Source organism: Ovis canadensis, chromosome 7 (genome assembly GCF_042477335.2).
Source record: "Ovis canadensis isolate MfBH-ARS-UI-01 breed Bighorn chromosome 7, ARS-UI_OviCan_v2, whole genome shotgun sequence".
NCBI classification, from domain to species: Eukaryota; Metazoa; Chordata; class Mammalia; order Artiodactyla; family Bovidae; genus Ovis; species Ovis canadensis.
In genome coordinates this window covers 32568596-32588294 of record NC_091251.1, presented here as the reverse complement: position 1 = coordinate 32588294, position 19699 = coordinate 32568596, and the positions used below count along the sequence as shown (strand labels likewise).

The 19699-nt window shown below is 42.0% G+C and overlaps 1 protein-coding gene across 1 annotated transcript in view; it reads right to left on the bottom strand.

Annotated features, from left to right (window-relative positions):
- The window catches only part of REC114 (REC114 meiotic recombination protein), a 183998-nt gene that overhangs the window by 112152 nt on the left and 52147 nt on the right, over window positions 1-19699 (bottom strand). The window lies entirely within an intron of this gene.

Here is a 19699-nt window from a genome sequence, read left to right as displayed (position 1 = left end):
GTATTTGTTAGTTATCTTTCTATTAGTCTAGCAGAGCTTGAAGGGGTCAGATTTGAGAAATGGCTTCTGAAGGTCCTTAAATGACGCAGCAGTACTGCATTTAATATAGTAGTAAATGGTTAGAAACTTGGTTTGAATCCCAATTCTGCCACTTGCCAGCTGTGTGACCTTGGGATGCCACTTTACCTCTCTGTGAAACAGAGTTAGCCAATACCAATCTTCCAGGGTCTTAGGGAGTATAAAGTAAGATCATCTGTGGGAAAATTCTTGGTAAATTACAAAGCAGTACATGTGTGGGTACTTTCTGTTTGTAGGGTTAAAGTGACTTTCCATGCACCCCCATAGGCAGGAGGATGGGGATGGGAGCCTGATATTCGATCTCAGAGGCGCTCACCTTCCAGGTCCCTGGCTGGATGCTGTCAGACACCCTTCATAGGAGCAGATGGTGCTCACAGTTGGGACCCTGTCAGTGCCCAAGGACACCCAGGGCCCTGCTGGGCTCCCACCTGCAAGCTCCCTTCCTAGACAATGCACCTGTGCTCGAGCTTCTGGGGCCACCAGCGTCTGCCAAGAATGGATCATGTCTGCAGAGGGAGATACAAAGCCACAGCTCAATGCACAGAGGCTCTTTAAAACCTCTGATATTAACAAATGTGACTTGAGCATTCAAGAGATCCAAGACGCTGTAGTAGGTGCTGGGAATACAGAAGATAAAACAGATGTTCTGTCCACCTGAAGCTTACGACTGTGTGGCTGAGGGGGTGGGGTAGACAGAACACAAATTAATCCATGTTTTTAATGGCTGTTGTGTTTTCTTTTTTAAAGATATGTCTGTAATATTTATTAAGATATAATTTTATATAATAAAAAACACAGATCTTATATATTCAATTAGGCAAGTTTTAACAGCTGTATACATTCATATAAGCACCATCTGTAAAAGATATGGAACATTTCCGAACTTGGAGCACCAAGTTCCCTTAGGAGTGTCTCCTTCCAGTTAGTCTCCTACTCCCAGGGGCAACCATTGGTCTGATTTTTTCCATTGGTCTGACTTTAATCACTGTAGATAAGCTTTTTTATTCCTGGACTTTATACATATATATCTATGTATGTGCTCCGTCACTCCATTGTGTCCAGCTCTTTGCAACCCCATGGACTACAGTCCGCCAGGTTCCTCTGTCCATGGGATTTTCCAGGGAAGAATACTGGACTGGGTTGCCATTTCCTCCTCCAAGGGATCTTCCCAACCCAGGGACTGAACCCACATCTCCTGGACCTCCTGTATTACCACTGAGCTACCTGGGAAGCCATATATATATATATATATATATATATATATACACATATATATACATATATATATATATATAAAGATATATATAAAACCACAGGATATATTCTTTTATATCTGCTTCTTTTGTTCAGTGTAATTTTGTCTTTTAGCTTCATCCATGTTGTATAAACCAGTAGTTCATTTCTTTTTAGTGATGAATAACATTCTGTTACATGATTATATCACAATTTGTTCCTCACTTGTTGATGGGCATTTGAATTGTTTTCTGTTTGCTTGGCTTTTTAAGCTGTTGTAAACATTTTTTGTATTAGTCTTTTTTTGTAAAGATGTGCTGTCATTTACCTTCATTAAATACCAAGGAGTCGAATTGCTGGTTTCTAGAGATAGATGTGTTTAACCCCATAAAAAACTGCCAAAGAGTTCTTCACAGTGGTTGTACCATTTTGTACTCCTACCAGCAAAATATGAGAGTTCTAGTTATCCATGCTGACATTTGCATGGCAAGTCCTTTTAGTTTTAGCAACTCTAGTGGACCTATAGTAACATCTCACTGTGGTTTTAATCTGCATTTCCCTGATACTGAATTATGTTGAGCTCCATTTCAAACAGCTTACTGGCCATTTGTGTATTTTATTTCATGAAGTATGTGTTCAAATCTTTATCATTACTGATTTGTAGGGGGTTCTTTATATATTCTAGATACAAGTTTGTTGTTAGATATGTGTATTGAAAATACTCTTCCCATTCTATTACTTGTCCTTTCATTTTTTTAACAATGTTTTCCAAAGAGCAGAAGTATTTAATTCTGAATGAAGTCAATTTTATTAATTTTTAAGGTGTTTTTTTTTTAGTGCTTTTTGTGTCCTGCCTAAGAAATCTGTGACTACTTTGAGGCTGTACATATATTCTCCTATGTTTTCATCTGAAAACTTTATAGTTCTGTCTTTTACATCTAGACATATGATCCTCCTTGCATTAAATTGTTTGCATGAAGTGAAGTGAGAATTAAGGTTCATCTTTTTTTGCATTGACTACTATTATACAGGAACCGCCCTCAACCAATGACTGATGGAAACTGGGATATAAATACCCCAGTTTCCTCACTCCTCAGGTGGGACAACTCAGATTTGTGTAATATCCCGTTCCCCAGGCTTCACCCGTGGGATCAGGCTCCAGTTACCCATGATATAACTTCTTGGTAATGATTCTTTTTTTGGCTTCCCCGCCTCCCTCTCCTACCAGTGTTTCCTGTAATCTCCTTTCAAATAAATTGCTTGCACTTAAATTTTTGTCCCAGCATCTGTTTCTCGGGGAAGCCAAACTACGACAGTGACAAACAAGGCAGACAGTTCCCTGCCTTCATATATTTAGCTATAATTTAGACACACGCAAGAAGATGGTACAGAAGGCATTAAGAGGGGAGAGAAGTCACATCCAAAGCAGACCCTTCAATACCTTGCTGACTAACAGCATTAAAACAACAGTATTTGTGATCAGGACTCATGAATGACAGGTGACTATGAGTTACTGTGATCCCCTCTTAGAAGACTGTTACTAGCTTTTTTAAACATTTTTTTTTTTAATCCCAAATCCTTTTACTGTGTAACTCTATTTTGTAGGTGGCATGATGACAGAGATGCTTGTCTCATGAGTAGTCAGCATCAAATTGGAGGCAAGCTGCAGGGCTGGTTTCAGAATCCTAGTGTGTCTTTTTCAAAACAGGCTAGGGACCCCATGTATCCCCTCTTGCTAGGAGGATGAGACACCAAAGAAAATGATGGCTTCGGTCTCCTAGATGACAGAGAAATACACATCTTTACTCTGCCTGCTGTGTCCCTCAGCCACAGCTCCAGGAACCACACAGGGATTGGAAACTGCAGGCACTGCTGGTGTCTGTGGGGTTTCCCAGAAGAGTCCTGTTTGCATAAGTCAAGCCAGGTGAGGTGTCTCCATGATGTCAGACCTGGGGATGCTGTGTAAGAAGGGGATGTTTCCATGCAACTCTACACTCACTGGTAAAAAGCAATTATTTTCAGGTTTCTGCTCTGTTTCTTTCACAGGCAAAAACTAACTGCTCCATTTCAGGTAATTGAAGGGATTTCAACATGACTGGGCACAGACAATCCCAACCTGTCCACAGGTTGCTGATCATTGGCACAACATGAAGAGAGATTAACACAGACTCTTTCCGTTTATTAAACACACAGAGAATAATAATAAGCTAGTAAAATGTTTGCCTGCTGGTAGATTTAGGGGCGCATTTTACCAAGTTGGATTAGAGTCAGAAAGAGGAACTTCAAGCAAACCCTAGAGAAAGACTATGAATTTCCACTTTGAAGGGCGGGTTTATGTTTTACTTAGGTTGGAATCCAGAGTTCCTGGCACATGGTAGGTCCCCGATTATTTCTAACAAAAAGATTGCACATTTTAATATGGAAGAGTGAAAGGAATAATTTAAAAGTCATTTTGAGGAACAAGAAGAAACATCTTCATATCAGTGAAGCTAAAGTTGAAGAAGAAATTTTTGTACTTCAAAATCTCAGTCTCAGAGCTGTGTCTTCAGGAAATTTATAACCCCAAAGCCTACAAATATGTAATCGTACATAAGAGCATAGACAGGAAGACCCCCTTGAAGTCTTTCCCAATTTGATGCATCACTTATTCCATCATTTGTTGCCTGACCCAGGAGAAGTCATTTAACGCACCTCTGAAGAGTGAGGCTGCGATATTTGCAATTTACGCCTCAGAGGACAGATGAGAGCCTCATAAAGAAAACGCTTTGTGCTGGAGAATGACTCAGCAGAAGCATTTCTGAGCTTCGTTATTAAGAATATTTTGAATATTTGAGTCTGCAGCCATTGCAGTTGCACCTCCAGCAGATGGTAGGTTAGGGCTGGCAGAAGCCAGGAGGTCAACATTCTCAGGGGACCCCAGGGAATGGTCAGGGCCCCTTGCACTGCTTTCTCACAGGGAAGGCTTCAGCCCTGAGAGTGTCACAATCTGTTTCCAAGTGAAAATCCTTTCCCCAGGGGAGCATTCTAACAATAAATTGAGAGACCCTGAGGAAGGGCGATTTTATTTTTTCTGAGCGGTTGTGTTTGAGTTCAGGTAATTTGTTCATTCATTGATTCAGCAAGCATTTGTTGGGCTTTCTCTGCGTCAGACACTAAGCAAGGTAACAGAGAAACAAATCTGAATTGGACACAGCTCTTCTATTGAAAATGTTTATAGTCTGACAGAGGGATAGACACAGGTAATTTGCAATGTAATGTGGAAGATACGCACTAAAGGGACAGACCAGGTATCGTGCCGGTGCAATTAAGGAGCGATACGTTCAAATGGGAGCAGTAGGAAAGGTGTGCAGAATAGAGACTCTTTTTTTGTCCTGTGGTAAAGTTCACATAACACAAAATTCATTATTTTAGCCATTATAAAGTGTGCAATTCAGTGGCATTTAGTCCATTTAAATGCTGTGAAACCCTCACCACTATCTAGTTTGGGGATATTCTCATCACCCCAAAAGGAAACACCATACCTCCTATTGGTCATTCCCGCTTTTCTGCTCCCCCAGTTCCTGCAAGCCATCAGTCTGCTTTCTGTCTCTATGGATTTGCCTGTTCTGGATATTTCATATAAATAGCATTATACAACAGACAGCCTTTCATGTTTGGCTTCTTTTACTTAGTATATTTTCAAGGTCCGTCCATGTAATTGCATGTATCATCAGTACTTCATTCTCTTTAATGGTTGACTAATACTCCATTATATAAGTATACCATATTCTGTTTACCATTTATCAGTTGATGGACACTTGGGGGGTATTTCCACCTAGATGGGGACTCTTGAACAGTGTTTTATTGATCTGAATAAATATGGCTTTGCCATCCTTGTAAAGCAAAGCAACATGGACTTCCAGGCACCATAGTATATAGTTGTTTACTGCTCTACAACTTCTTCCATCTCCAGAAACATAGCAAGGACAGGTTGAATATTAAAAGATAACCAAAAAGAGATAACTGGGATCAAAGGCAAGGGAAGCATCTCTGGGACCAGAAATTCGCAACAGCGAGCAAGGGTGAAAGACAAGGGCATGCTGGGCTCCAAGTCTGGATCCAGACGATGGTAGTGGGAGACCCATTCCAAAAGAGAAATAGGAGCCAAACAGCTCCACACAAGGTGGGAACAGAGTCAGGCTCCCTGCATGAAGCCAGGAGTAGGAGTCAGGGCTCCCTCTCTGAGGGGCTTAGCAAGGCTGCCACCCTGCCTCTTGGTGTAACTGTTTCCAGGTCAATAGGAACCTGAGGAGACAGCAGAACAGACCCAACAGCACAACCAGGAACTGAGCCAAGTCTCCTGCAGGCTCTGAGACTGGAGAGCCCCAGGTTGCAGCAGGAGAGGGGTGCTGAAACGTGCCTGTATCGGTTCTGGACTGGGACTTGGGGAGTTAGAGGAAGACAGGAGCACACCCCTTCCGCTACTAGAAAGTAAAGGAAAGAGTGATGTATAACTGATTCACTTTCTATGGCAGAAAGTAACACAACGTTGTAAATCAACTATGCTCCAATAAATTTTTTAATTTAAAAAAAAAGGAAAGATGAAGAAGCAGAGAATTTCCCTGCTTTAAGGTCACTTAAAATGACCTTAAAAATCAAAAGTCTAAAACACATGAGGAAATCTAATTCTAAGAAAGACAACAGAAGCAACAATAAGAATACAAACTCACTTCTGAAAAAATGTAATCGAATAACACAGACTGACAAAAATGTTTTAAAATGATAAATACAACATGGATGAATATAATTCATAGATTATATTATAAATCACATATAACAATTAAAGTTGTATTGAAAGTGAAAGTTGCTCAGTTGTGTTCAACTCTTTGCCACCCCATGGACTATACAGTCCATGGAATTCTCCAGGCCAGAATACTGGAGTGAGTAGCCTTTCCCATCTCCAGGGGATCTTCCCAACCCAGGGATCGAACCAGTGCAGGGAAGTCCTACTCCTGCATTGCAGGTGGATTCTTTACCAGCTGAACCACCAGGGAAACCTATTCAATAATACAGATAATATAATACTGAAAAAAGCTGGACACAAGAGTACACAATGCATGCTTACACTGACATAATGTAAAAGAAAATACAAACCATACTGCCAACTACTAATCTATGATGTTAGAAGTCAGGAGAGTGGTTATCCTTGAAAGAGAGCCCAAAGGGGTGCTAGAAATGTTTCATTTCTTAACTTGGGTGCTTGTTACATGAATGTCTTCACTTCATGAAAAGCCACTGTTACCTATATAGTCAATCCTCTTTATTTGACGATTTTATATTTGCAAATTTGGCTACTCATTAAACTTTCCTTGTGACTCCCCCAATCAATATATGCCTCCCCTTTATGGTCCTTTATAGACTTACACATTGAGGGGGAAATTCTGAGTCATCAGATCCTTGTAGTCCCACCAAAGATGGAACAAGGCAACACTCGGCCTTCTTGTTTCAACTCTCATATCATAAATTAGGGTACTTTTTGTAGTCTACCTACTGTGCATTTATATGCTTTTTGTTGGTGATTTCACTGTTTGAAATGACTCCCAAGCATAACGCTGAAGTGCTGGCTGGTGTTCTGGAGCTCAGGTAGAGATGTGTCTTATGAAGAAAGTGTGTTTGGGCTTCCTTGGTGGCTTAGATAGTAAAGAACCTGCCTGCAATGCGGGAGACCTGGATTGGGAAGATCCCCTGGAGAAGGGCATGGCAACCCACTCCAGTATTCTTACATGGACATAGGAGCCTGGCGGGCTACAGTCCATTGGGTTGCAAAGAGTCAGACACAACTGAGCGACTAAGCACAGATAAGCATCCTTCAGACATGAGTTATAGTATTGTTGGCTTTGAGTTCTATATTAATGAATCAACAAATTAAAAACTTGCAAGCAAGACATTTTCCTGGTCTCTGCTTTGTGGGTGGATCTACAGCATGACGGGCTTCCCTGGTGACTCAGAGGGTAAGGAATCTGCCTGCAGTTTGGAGACCCAGATTTGACCCCTGAGTTAGGAAGATTCCCCTGGAGAAGGGAATGGCTACCCACTCCAGTATTCTGGTCTGGAGAATTCCATGGACTATGGGATCACAAAAAGTCAGACACAACTGAGCGACTTTCACAGACAGCTACACTGTTACATCAAAGGTTCCCAAATTTATTATGATTACAAAAAAAAAAAAACACCTTTATTCTTCTACGTGTTTCCATGTAACCATGTGTAATTTATTCTCTAGGGTGTAAACCTGAAAATATTATTGCTCAATCACATGTGTGCATTTCCAATTTTATTAGCAACTGTCAAGTTATTTTCTCATGTGGTGTACTAATTTAAACCATTGTCCATACTGTTGAAAATTCACATTTCCCCACATCTTCTTCAATATTGATGTCGTCTGATTTCAATTTTTGCAAATAGTCATTATTGTTTAGATATCCATTTCCTTGATCACTGGTGAGATTAAGCAGCTCTTCATAAGCTCACTGCCCATTTTGTTTTCTTCTTATGTGAATTCCTCGTTCAGCTCCTTTGTCCATTTTATACTGAGTGTGTCTTTTTGTTATTAATTTACAGCAGTTCTTCATATATTCTAGATACTCTTCCTTTGTCTGTTAAATATGTTGTGAATATTTTTTTACTGGTGTTTTAGTTGTGTTCTAACTTTGTCTATGATAATTAGTTTTTATTTTTAATGGATTCAAATCAATTTTTTCCTTTATTGTCCATAATTTTTGTGCCTTATTTAAGAAATCCTTTTTTTTCTTAGAAGCTCATAATGATATTTACTTATTTTCCCTTCTCACAGTTTTGCAGTTTGGCTTCACATTTAGGTCTAATACATCTGAAATTTATTTTCATGCATGGTGTGAGGAATCAGTGTTTTTGAGCTAATAAGCATTGAGAAGAAGATTTTTTTTGCAAAAACATCTTGGCATTTTGCAAAATGCACATGTGTCAGACTAGAAATGGCAGAGAGTTTGCAGAGGAGGGAGGAAGCAGGAAGAAACTAGGAATAGTAGAGGAATTCCACGTATCATTCAATTGTGAGTGCTGTGACCTTGTATAGGCAAAGCAGTCATACAACCACCACTTTGAAGAGGTTTACAGTGGGTCTCAGTTATTTACAGTAGAACATTAACAAATATTTTTCCATCCCCTCACCCCCTCTAATCAGTTGAAATATGTTCTGGGACATTGTGAAAACTATGAGAAAAGAAAATAAGTAGTTTTACTCTGAACTAAACACAATGAAAAAAGGAGGTCTGCAGCAAGACGATCACATTGTAAAGACTAAGCTAATGGGTTGGGAATTTTCTGCTATTTTGGAATAGCTTTGAAGCTTATATTCATTCATTCAAAACACATGTATTGATCACCTGCTCTATTTCAAGAATTATCTTGGGTACACAAAATACTCCTGTGTATCTTGGGTACACAGGAGCTATAGAGATGAATATGTCCCACTTCTTGCCCTCAGTGAGCTCCTTTCTAGGCAAAAAGACAAATATAAGGAAATAAGTCTCCATCCTAGGTGATAAATGTGAAAAAACAAACAAACAAACCAACTACAAGGTACCACACAAACTTAGCACAGAGCACAGAGGAGTGTTTTCAGGTCCAGGAAGGTAAGAGATCAAAGACATGCTCCTGGAGAAGTTGGCACGTGAACAACAACACACGAACAAATGGAGCAAACATGGGCTGAAATTTACCTTCTTTTGCATAAATACCTAAATTTCTTTCATTCACTAATAAAGTTTTTAGTTAGGCACCTACTGTGTGCCAGGTGGTAGAGACACAAGAGGAATTCTTGTGAAAAGATGGTCGTGTATACCTAAAACTAATACAATGTTGCATATGAATTGTATCTGAGGGAAAAAAGGGCAGACAGGAGTACAGAGGTTGATAAGACAGATCCTCCAATGGAGAGTTGTACCCAGGTCCAGCATGTATAAAAACAGCACCCAATTCTGTCTGGGAGGATCAGAGAAGAGGGGCCCAAGAAATATGTGGTCCTTGGGTTCAAACTTGATAGGTGAATGGAAAGTTTGCCAGGCAGAAAGGTGAGAAGGTGTCCATTCCGTGGAGGTTGTAGGATATAATGCAAGAAGCCTGATCACAACCTCCCTTCCAGCTGTACCGCCTCATCCATAGAGCTGACTCAGAGAAGAAAAGCAAAGCCATTCTCTGAAGTACTGTGGCCACTGATTGCACAAGAGATGACCTCCAGACAAGTAGATAATGTCTAATGCAGTAACTGGGCACAAAGGGCTTTGCACAATTAGCAGGCACCGGAAACTGAATTTAGTCAATCAGACTGAAGTCCTTAAGAATTTAGAGAATACAGAGTGGGCTGTCCAGTCAGAGTAGAAGCCTGTGCTCAGAGAGAAGAGGGCACCTGACTAACGCCTCTGGTGCCTGGAGTACCCTCAAGTCCTAGAGAGCTTTTTGATGCTAGATCGGTCCACGAGTAGCCTCATGACTCTAGGTCTTATAGTCAAGCCCCACACAACTGCTCACACTCATATAGTAATAGGGTGGGTAGCAAGACATTTTAGGGAACTTGTGAAAAATGAGAGTGTCATTCAGTCGTGTCCAACTGTTTGGGACCCCATGGACTATAGCCCACCAGGGTCCTCTGTCCAAAGAATTCTCCAGGCAAGAATACTGGAGTGGGTAGTCATTTGATCCAGGGATCAAACCTTGGTCTCCCCATGGCAGGAAGGTTCTTAACTGTCTGAGCCACCAGGGAATTTGGAATCTAGGGCAGCTCCGGGTAAGATATAAGAAAGGTCAGGGACTTCCCTGGTGGGCCAGTATCTAAGGCTCCACGCTCCAATGCAGAAGCCCTGCGTTTACTCCATGGTCAGGGAACTAGGTCCCACATGCCACAACTAAGAGTCTTCATGCTGCAACTAAAGATCCCCCACGTGCCACAACTAAAACGTCCTGAATGCCAGCAAATAAGACCCAATGCACCAAATAAATGAATGAATTTTTTTTTTAATTAAAAGAAGAAAGTCATAAGAGCTCACGGTTACTGAGTGTTCACTATGTGCCAGGATTGTTTTAAGGGCTTCACAAATATAAACTCTTCTAATTCTTAAAAGAGCTCCATGAAGTGCTATTAGCCCATTTACCAGTAAGGAAATGCAAGGACAGAGATGTAAAACAATACACAATGCACAGCTATTAAGCGGCAAAGAATTTGAATGTAGGTGGTTTGACTTAGCCACCAAACCACACCCATTCTAGAGAATTAAGAGATGTTGGTGGAGAAGGCAATGGCACCCCACTCCAGTACTCTTGCCTGGAAAATCCCATGGACGGAGGAGCCTGGTAGGCTGCAGGCCATGGGGTTGCTGAGGGTTGGACACGACTGAGCGACTTCACTTTCACTTTTCACTTTCATGCATTGGGGAAGGAAATGGCAACCCACTCCAGTGTTCTTGCCTGGAGAATCCAAGGGACGGGGGAGCCTGGTGGGCTGCCATCTATGGGGTCGCACAGAGTCGGACACGACTGAAGCAACTTAGCAACAGCAGCAGCTGTAGAGGTAAGCAGGGGACAGATCATGAAAGACCTTGTATGCCTTGCTAAGGGGTCTACATAATTCAACAGAGCAGTGCTGCATTTATCTGTTCTATATATTGCATTTCTGTTTGAAGATTTCATTTAGATACAGGGTCTGCTTCTAAAACTGCAAAGGCAGTGGCAGTGACTGAGGAATTTTGAGTTAGAGTGTGATGTGGTCTTTTGATTTGCCTTTTAGAAAGATCAAGCTGGCAGCAGTATGAAGAGTGAACAGGTGGTATCTACAACTAGAGGGAAGGCCATTGCAATGTTCCAGATGAGAGATGAACAGGCTTGATGAAGAGCAGGGTAGCAGGAATGTGTATGCAATGTATTTAGGAGGGGGATTCAGTAGGACAGAAGAGACTGACTGAATGTGGAGGAAGAGAGTAGGGGGCCCGGGAGGCTAGGACTTCACACTCTGTAGTCAAGGGCGTGCTTCACACATGTGCACATTGGTTTGCATGCACACACTATGCCTAGAGGAGCATTACTGGCTCCAGGTAGGAAGACACACACTCAGATTCACAAATGTATTTCCACACGAGGTGTGGGAGTCTACAACTCTCCTCCCTCTTCTGACTCTCTGGCAGGATCCCATTCTGAAATCTGATGCTGTTCTATTACAGATAAATTCGCCATAAATCTGTCTATCTGCGTGGTTCTCAGCCTGGGGCATCCCACCCCTCCACAATGGGAGGTTTGAAAATGTGTGGAGGCAATTTTAATTGTTACAATGACCTGGTCATGCTGGTGACCTTAATGCTCAGGGAACAGAGTTGCTAAACAATGTGCAAAACAAAATCGTACCCATAGCAAACCTCTGAGAAATACTGGAAGAACTTTGTATCCCAAAAGTCCCAGACTTGGAACTTATCACCTCCCTTTACCAGATGGGGCAAATTATCATTTTTGAGCCTCAGTTTCCAGACGTGTAAGATAGGAATCTATTGCGTGCTTCCCAGGATACTTACGAGGATCCTGCAAGGTAACATAATGCTTCACATATATGGAGTTCTTGATAAGAATAGTTTCCTTTTCTTGTTTAGCATCACAGTCCTTTCTCAACTTCCTTTTATGGGTCATGAACTAGTGTTCTCATTTCCAAGAAACAAATGTTGCTCCCGCCCCTCTTATGATCCTGGGTGCAGAGCAGGCTGTGCAGTCCACTTCAGGGGTAAGTGATTGACAGCAAAATGTCCCTTGAAATAACTCATGAACAGCTTGTGGAAGTTAGCTGTCAGAAATTCCAGTTCAGGAAGAGTTGTTTCCAGCACTAGTGGCTGTCAGCCCATTATATTTATAGAGACAGGGCAGCGTGGATGAGTGGATGGTTCAAGCCCAAAATGGGGGTGAAATGATGGAGAGGTCTGTGCCTGAGTTTCCTTTACTTTAGAAATCAGAGGACTAATCCTACAATTAATCACTGAGTTTTCTGAAGTTTTCCAACCAGTCTCTTTGAGATGGTAAAACAGATACTCATGTTCGTTTAACTCAGTGATTAACTAAAATGTCTAGCACTTAGCTAAACACTTTATTTGTGCATGTGCGTTTAGTTGCTAAGTCATGTCTGACAGGCTCCTCTGTCCATGGGATTTCCCCAGAAAGAATACTGGAGTGGATTGCCATTTCCTTCTCCAGGGGATCATTTTTATTTACATTACCTCTAAATGCTCATTAGACCATCACCAACTCGATGGACATGAGTTTGAGCAAGCTCTGGGAGTTGGTGATGGACAGGGAAGCCTGGCAGGCTGCAGTCCATGAGGTTGCAAAGGGTTGGACACGACTGAGTGACTGAACTGAACTGAAATGTTCATAACAATTTTCAAGGCAATTCTTGCATTACTTATAGATGTGAACACTGAAGCTTGGCAAGGCAGAGTAGCTTACCCAAGATGACATTGCTGCAAATGATCAGGTTCATTTTGACACTGGCTTTTCTTGACTGTGATGCTGTCTTTCTTCACTAAATGCAACAGAGGCCAGGAAGGCTTCTGCTGAGTTTTATTTTCATTCTCTTTAGCTCATACTTCCCTTCCTGTTTGACAATAACAGTCCTGATCTCTCTTGAAGTGTGCATCTGGCTGTGGGAATCCTCTATCCAAGTTTGGTGAAAGGCTCGGTGTCAGTAAGGATCCCTGGGCTATGATGGGGTGCCCAGTACTGGTGACTGAAGGTAGACCAGATGGTTGGATGTGGTACTCTATGCTGACAGTGACTGCTAAGTGATAATGACTATATTTGTTGCTGAGGTCACTGATGCAGTGTTAAGAGCCAATGATCCCCTGATTGATTGGGTGACCACTCAGACTGATTTATAATTGTGCCATGCTGTTCATTAAATATTTTGAATATCACCCCTAATTGTATTATTAAGTGAAGTCTGACTTTAGAATGCTGGCCTCATTCTATATATTACTATGAAGAAGGCTAGTAAAAGGAGTTTGATATTTTTTGTTGCATCTAGAACAGTATTATTACGAATATCAAAAGCATTTATACATTTATGTTTTCTTCAGTTCCCAAAGAAATACAACTTCTTTGTAAAAAATGCACTTAACTATCTTTATCTGTTAGCTGCCTAGCCAGCCACTCTAGCAACACCCAAGATTTTTTTTCCAGACATCTCCCCCTCCTGACGGTAGCCCATCTCCTTTGGGTGGGTCCTGATTATTTGGGGATAATCAGGATAATGACTCAGAAATGGAGATATGACACAATATGACCAATGAGACTCAAGTGTCAACTGTCTGGGCCATATGAGAAAGAAACTTCCTCTTGTTTTGAAAGTGCTACCTGCAGAGGGATCTTCTCCCGGGGACATTATGGTTCAGTTCAGTTCAGTTCAGTCGCTCAGTCGTGTCCAGCTCTTTGAGACCCCATGAACCGCAGCATGCCAGGCCTCCCTGTCCATCACCAATTCCTGGAGTTCACCCAAACCCATGTCCATCAAGTCAGTGATGCCATCCAACCATCTCATTCTCTGTTGTCCCCTTCTCCTCCTGCCCTCAATCTTTCCCAGCATTAGGGTCTCTTCCAATGAGTCAGCTCTTTGCATCAGGTGGCCAAAGTATTGGAATTTCAGCTTCATCATCAGTCCTTCCAATGAACACCCAGGACTGATCTCCTTTAGGATGGACTGGTTGGATCTCCTTGCAGTCCAAGGGACTCTCAAGAGTCTTCTCCAATACCACATTATGGTAAGCAGATGCAAAGCCTGGAACTTCTGCAGCCACTTTGGCACCATGAAGGGAGCCAGCCTTGGGATAAAGCTGGAGCCTTGGAAGGCAGAACAGAAAGAGGGAAGGAAACCAGACTCTGAAGGGGAATAGCATCAATGAACCCCTGAACCAAATAAGCCCTGAAGCTCCACTCACCTCTGTCCTTTTCAGCTATATGAACCCATAGATCCCCTTTATTTTTCAAGCCAGTTCAATTTGGGTTTCCCATTTCTTGCAACTAAAAGCAGAGGTGGTTGGTTAACTGCCATAGAAATCTAGAAGGAACATAAATAACAAGCTCATGACAGCCTACTATCAAATCAAGACACATTGCGAAGTCCATCAAACCTGCATGGCAATATTTAAAGTGATTCTCATTACCTTTAGCTAGAGGACAGATTGTGCTAAAAATCAGACCAAGATCTGATTGTGAAGGAAGATGAATTCATAGCCCTAACAAATCTATGCTAAAATCAGGGTCTTGGTAAGATAAAATCAGGATCTTGACACATAGGATAGGCATATTTGGATAGATGCCTTTGAGAACCTGGAATCCTCTGGACCAGCAGAGGTGCCCCACACTTCTAGGAGAGTAGCTTTCCATTGCCAGCCCTAGACTGATAACTGGGGTTGGATTTCAGCATGGCTTTAGGGGGTAAATATTGTCTTTTTTGTGTAATAAAAGAGATTATTCCCCCAAAGAGCCTCAGATCATGACAAATCTATGACAAATATATATATGGAGATGGATCTCAAGATTACTGGACAGAAAGCTTTGATATAAGGCTGGTAATAGAAGGTTTAATGATATGGAGACACTTCCATTGTGCCATGCTGTGCTAATTTGCTTCAGCTGTGTCTGGCTCTGTGCGACCCTGTGGACTGTAGCCTGCCGGGCTCCTCTGTCCATGGGATTCTCCAGGCAAGAATACTGGAGTGGGTTACCATGCCCTCCTCCAGGGGATCTTCCTGATCCAGGTATCAAACCCATCTATGTCTTCTATGTCTCCTGCATTGGCATGTGGGTTCTTTACCACTAGTGCTACCTGGGAGGCCCTGACATTTCCATTACTTTGTCTTTGATATCATGGCAAGGATGCCTGGAGCTGGCACTAATAAGCTGCTGGAATGGCTCCTTGAAGCTTGGAATCAATGGTGGTCTACAGGAAATAAGGTGGAGATGCCTTGGCAGAGTGTTAAGGAGGAGGTCAAAACCCTCAAAGAGGTAAGCATTTGAATGACTTATGTAATGCCAGAGAGCTCTCCTGTTGACTGTGTTCCCTGGGAAGGCCCAGAACACACTTCCTTCATTAAGGCAATGTGGAATATGCTAGGGAGAGGGCTCAGTGCTGTTGGTCTTCTACAGGCCAGGGTTGATGGTAAGAGATGCTGCTGCAGAACTGGCATCCCTAGTGTCGATGAGATGATAGAATTCTGGAATCGGGAGGTCAGGAGGCAACACTTAACTTCAGAGACAATGTGGGTGTAATTACCATAATGAACATCAAAGTCAGTTGGAAATCAAGGGCCTTGATCCATGGGGATCAGGGCAGTGGCTAATAGACAATGATGTTTTTAAGGGCAAGAAGTGGACAGCCAATGAAGATGTGGCTTAACTACTGTGATCAAAATAAATCAGTAGAGGGTGAGCAGCAGGTTGATTGCAATGAAAAAAAAGTCATGATTTCTCACCTATTTTCCAAACCTGAGCCAGATTTTAGAGCACATGATCGAAGGGGCTGAGCTGTGTTGAAGAAGAACCCTGCAATGCTGCAGCAAGAGTATGTGGCAGATACTCTCCCAATCCTTCCTCCAAAGGGACCTACAGTCACTAGTGTAATTGCACACTGAGTGCAGTGAGAAGACCCAGATATTTGAAGGCTGCTGGACATAGGGTTTCAGTTGACACTGCTATCATGGGGACCCCAAAAATGCCATTATGGTCCCCATGCCTAGGGATGGGGTATGTGGAGGCCAGGCATCACATGGAGTCCTGGCCCAAGTCCATTTTCTCAGTATCTGATTGCATAATTGAGATGGATATGCTTAGCATCTTGTTCCCTGGCCTGTGGGGCAAGAGTCATTATAATAAGGAAGGTTTAAACCATTGCCCCCTGGGCATGATAGTAAATCAGAAATAATACTGCATCCAGCACGGAAGAGCAGAGATTAGTGCCACCCTGAAACGGAAAGGGAAGTCGCTCAGTTGTGTCCGACTCTTCACGACCCCATGGACCGCAGCCTACCAGGCTCCTCTGTCCATGGGATTTTCCAGGCAAGAGTACTGGAGTGGGGTGCCATCGCCTTCTCCGGAGGTAATGTGCATGTCAATGCTATTCTCTCAAATCATCCTACCCTTGCCTTCTCCCAACAAGTAAGCTTAAAGTGTACATCACAATGGTTTGATCTATGTACAGATTGTGAAATATATATATATATATATATATATATATATATCCTTAATTCATTCACCCGTTGATGGACACAGGTTGTCTCCCTGTCTTGGCTACACTGCTGCAATAAACATGGTGTGCTGATACCTCCCGAGGATAGTGATTTTGTTTCCTTCAGAAATATGCCCAGAAGTGGAATTGCTGGATTACACTGTAGTTCTATTTTAAATTTTTTGATGTGGAGAAAAGGAAACCATTGTGCCCTGTTGGTGAGAATGCAAACTGGTGCCATCGGGATGGGAAAAGAATATGTAGGTTTCACTAAAAATTAAAAATACAACTTTGCATGAAATAGTCTCTTTTTTCTAACAATTATAGGTGGGGTTGAATCAAATGAATCAGGGCAAAGATGGTTCATTGCTTTTACCATAAATCTAAACAAATTATAATCCCAATCCCAGCTGTTATGCCAGCTATAGTATCTTTACTGAGAAGATCAGTACAACCTGTGGTACTTGATAGGCAACTACTGAAATGGTGAAGGTGTTATTTTTAATCTCCATCAGAAAAGCAAATCAACAGCAGTTTGCATTAACCTCCAACAGAGAGAAGAACACATTCATAGTCTTGCCCTAGAGCTAGATTACTTCTCCCACGTCTGTCTCAGTGTAGTCCAGAGGCACCTTGATAATCTCCACATTCCACAGAACCTCACGGTGATTGGTCCGCTCTATTGATGAAATCATATTACTTAGAGCTGGTAAGTGGGAATGATAAGTATTCTAGAAGCCTTAGTAAGGCACTGGAATGCCAGAAGGTAGGAGATAAATCCTATAAACATTCAGGGGTCCTAACACACTGTGAAGTATTTGGGGGTCCAATAGTCTGGGGTGTGCTGGAATGCCCCCCTCCAAAATAAAAGAGAGACTATTGCACCTTATACCCCCAGCATTGAAAAGGGGCCTTGGTAGGTCTCTTTAGATTTTAGAGATAACACATATCACGGTTGGGAATATTATTCAGTCCCATTTATCAGATGAATCAGAAAACTGGGTTTTGAGTGGAGCCTAGAGTCAGACAGGGTGCTTCAGTAGGTCCAGGCTGTCACAAAAGGCTCTGGGCTCATATAACCCACAGAGGTCAATGGGGCTAGAAGTATCTCTGGCAGATAAAGGTGCTGCATGGAATCTCTGGCAAGTTCTATTGGGAGACAGTAGCAGGACGAATTCTTGAGGTTCTGGACTACTCAAAGCTATGCTGTCTGCAGCAGAGAGATGTTCATCATTCAAGCAACAGCTCCTGGCATGCCACTGAGCCCTGGCAGAAGCGGAGTATACGACCATGGGGCACCAGATGACGATGTAACTTATGAAGGTTGGATCCCGTCACTTCCACTGAGTCACAAGCTTGAGGGGCACAGCAGTAATCAATCGTAGGAGAGAACTGAGTTCAAACAAAACTGGAGAGCTCAAATAATTTACACTATCAGGTGTTCCAAATCCCCACGTCACCTCCTTCTGTGGTACTAATACCTCTCCCTCAGCTCAGACCTAAGACCTCATGGGGAGCTCTAAATGACCAGCTAATATAAAAAAATTTTTTAAACCTGATTCTCATTCATGAATGATTTGTTGCTATGAGCCAAAGATGTACTGCTGACCCATTATGGCTCCACTCAAGGCCATAAACCTCCTAATAGACAGAACTCTATGCGGTACATCTGGTCATCAACTTTTGTTGAGGGAAAAAGCAACCTGAGATAAAGTGTACTAACATTTCATTGCATGACTCTCCTTTGTTTATCCGTTTGAGTTGATGGACATTTAGGTGTTTTCTGCTTTTTGACTATTATGCATAATACTGTAATGAACATCTGTGCATAAGGTTTTGTTTGAACACATGCTTTCTAATCCTCTTGGGTGGAATTCCTGGGTAATATAATAATGCTATGTTTGACTTTTGGGGAAACTGCCAAACTTTCCGACAGTGGCTGCACCATTTTACACTCTCACCAGTTATGTAAAATGGTTCCAATTTCTCTATATCCCACCAACACTTGTTATTTTGTATTTGTTTTTTCAATAGTCATCCTTGCCGGTGTGAAATGGTATCTTGTTGTGGTTTTAGTTTGAATTCCCCTGATGGCTAATGAAAGATTCACTTTTCTCTCTTGTAAGCTAGACCACACATTAAAAAATAATATTGGTTGTTATATTTTTTGTCAAAGTGTTTGTAGTGGACATACCCAGAATACTTTTCCCACCACAGCAGAGTCTTTCTCTGCAGTCAAAGATTATTAGGGTTAAAGGAAAAAAACAGATTAGAGTTAAGTATACAGACGAACGGCTAGAGGGAACAATATGTTTTCAGATAGCTAGAACTGGTATCAGGAGAGGATTTCACATAAAAGATTTTGACATATGGAATAACTAGCATAGAATTGAGATGGCTAATAGCAAGGCAAGAGTTTGTTGAGGAGATTGCCTCCCCCGTTATAACAGAATGCTCATTTTGGGACCATATTCATATATTCAATATTTGGAGAGATATAGAAACTGTTCAAACCTAGTTTTTCCTATGTCCAGAACCTTCTCATGCTCTGGATCTGAAAATCATGTCTTGAAATATGGGATTTAAACTATATCCAAGTGACTATCCAGACTACCCCACTGGATTGTTAATATGACAACACAGCTGCAAATTGTTCTTTCATTCATTTAAGAACTAGTTATCAATGGGACTTTCCTGGCAGTCCAATGGTTGGAACTCCATGCTTCCACTGCAGGGGACATAGGTTCAATCCCTGGCTGGGGAACTAAGATCCAGCATGCCATGCAGCATAACCAAAAAATTAAAAATAAGTAAAAATTGAAAAAAGAACTAGTTATCGAGCATCAAGAACCAGCATTGGAAACAGTGGCAGTCATTGTTCAAGGTACAGAATGTATGGGATTCAACATGAAAGGGCATGTCCCTGCTCTCCCAAGTCTTATAGCAACACTGAATACACAGTACTAGAGAGCCTCTGGAGAAGGCAATGGCACCCCGCTCCAGTACTCTTGCCTGGAAAATCCCATGGACAGAGGAGCCTGGTGGGCTGCAGTCCATGGGGTCGTGAAGAATCGGACACGGCTGAGCGACTTCACTTTCACTTTTCACTCTCATGCATTG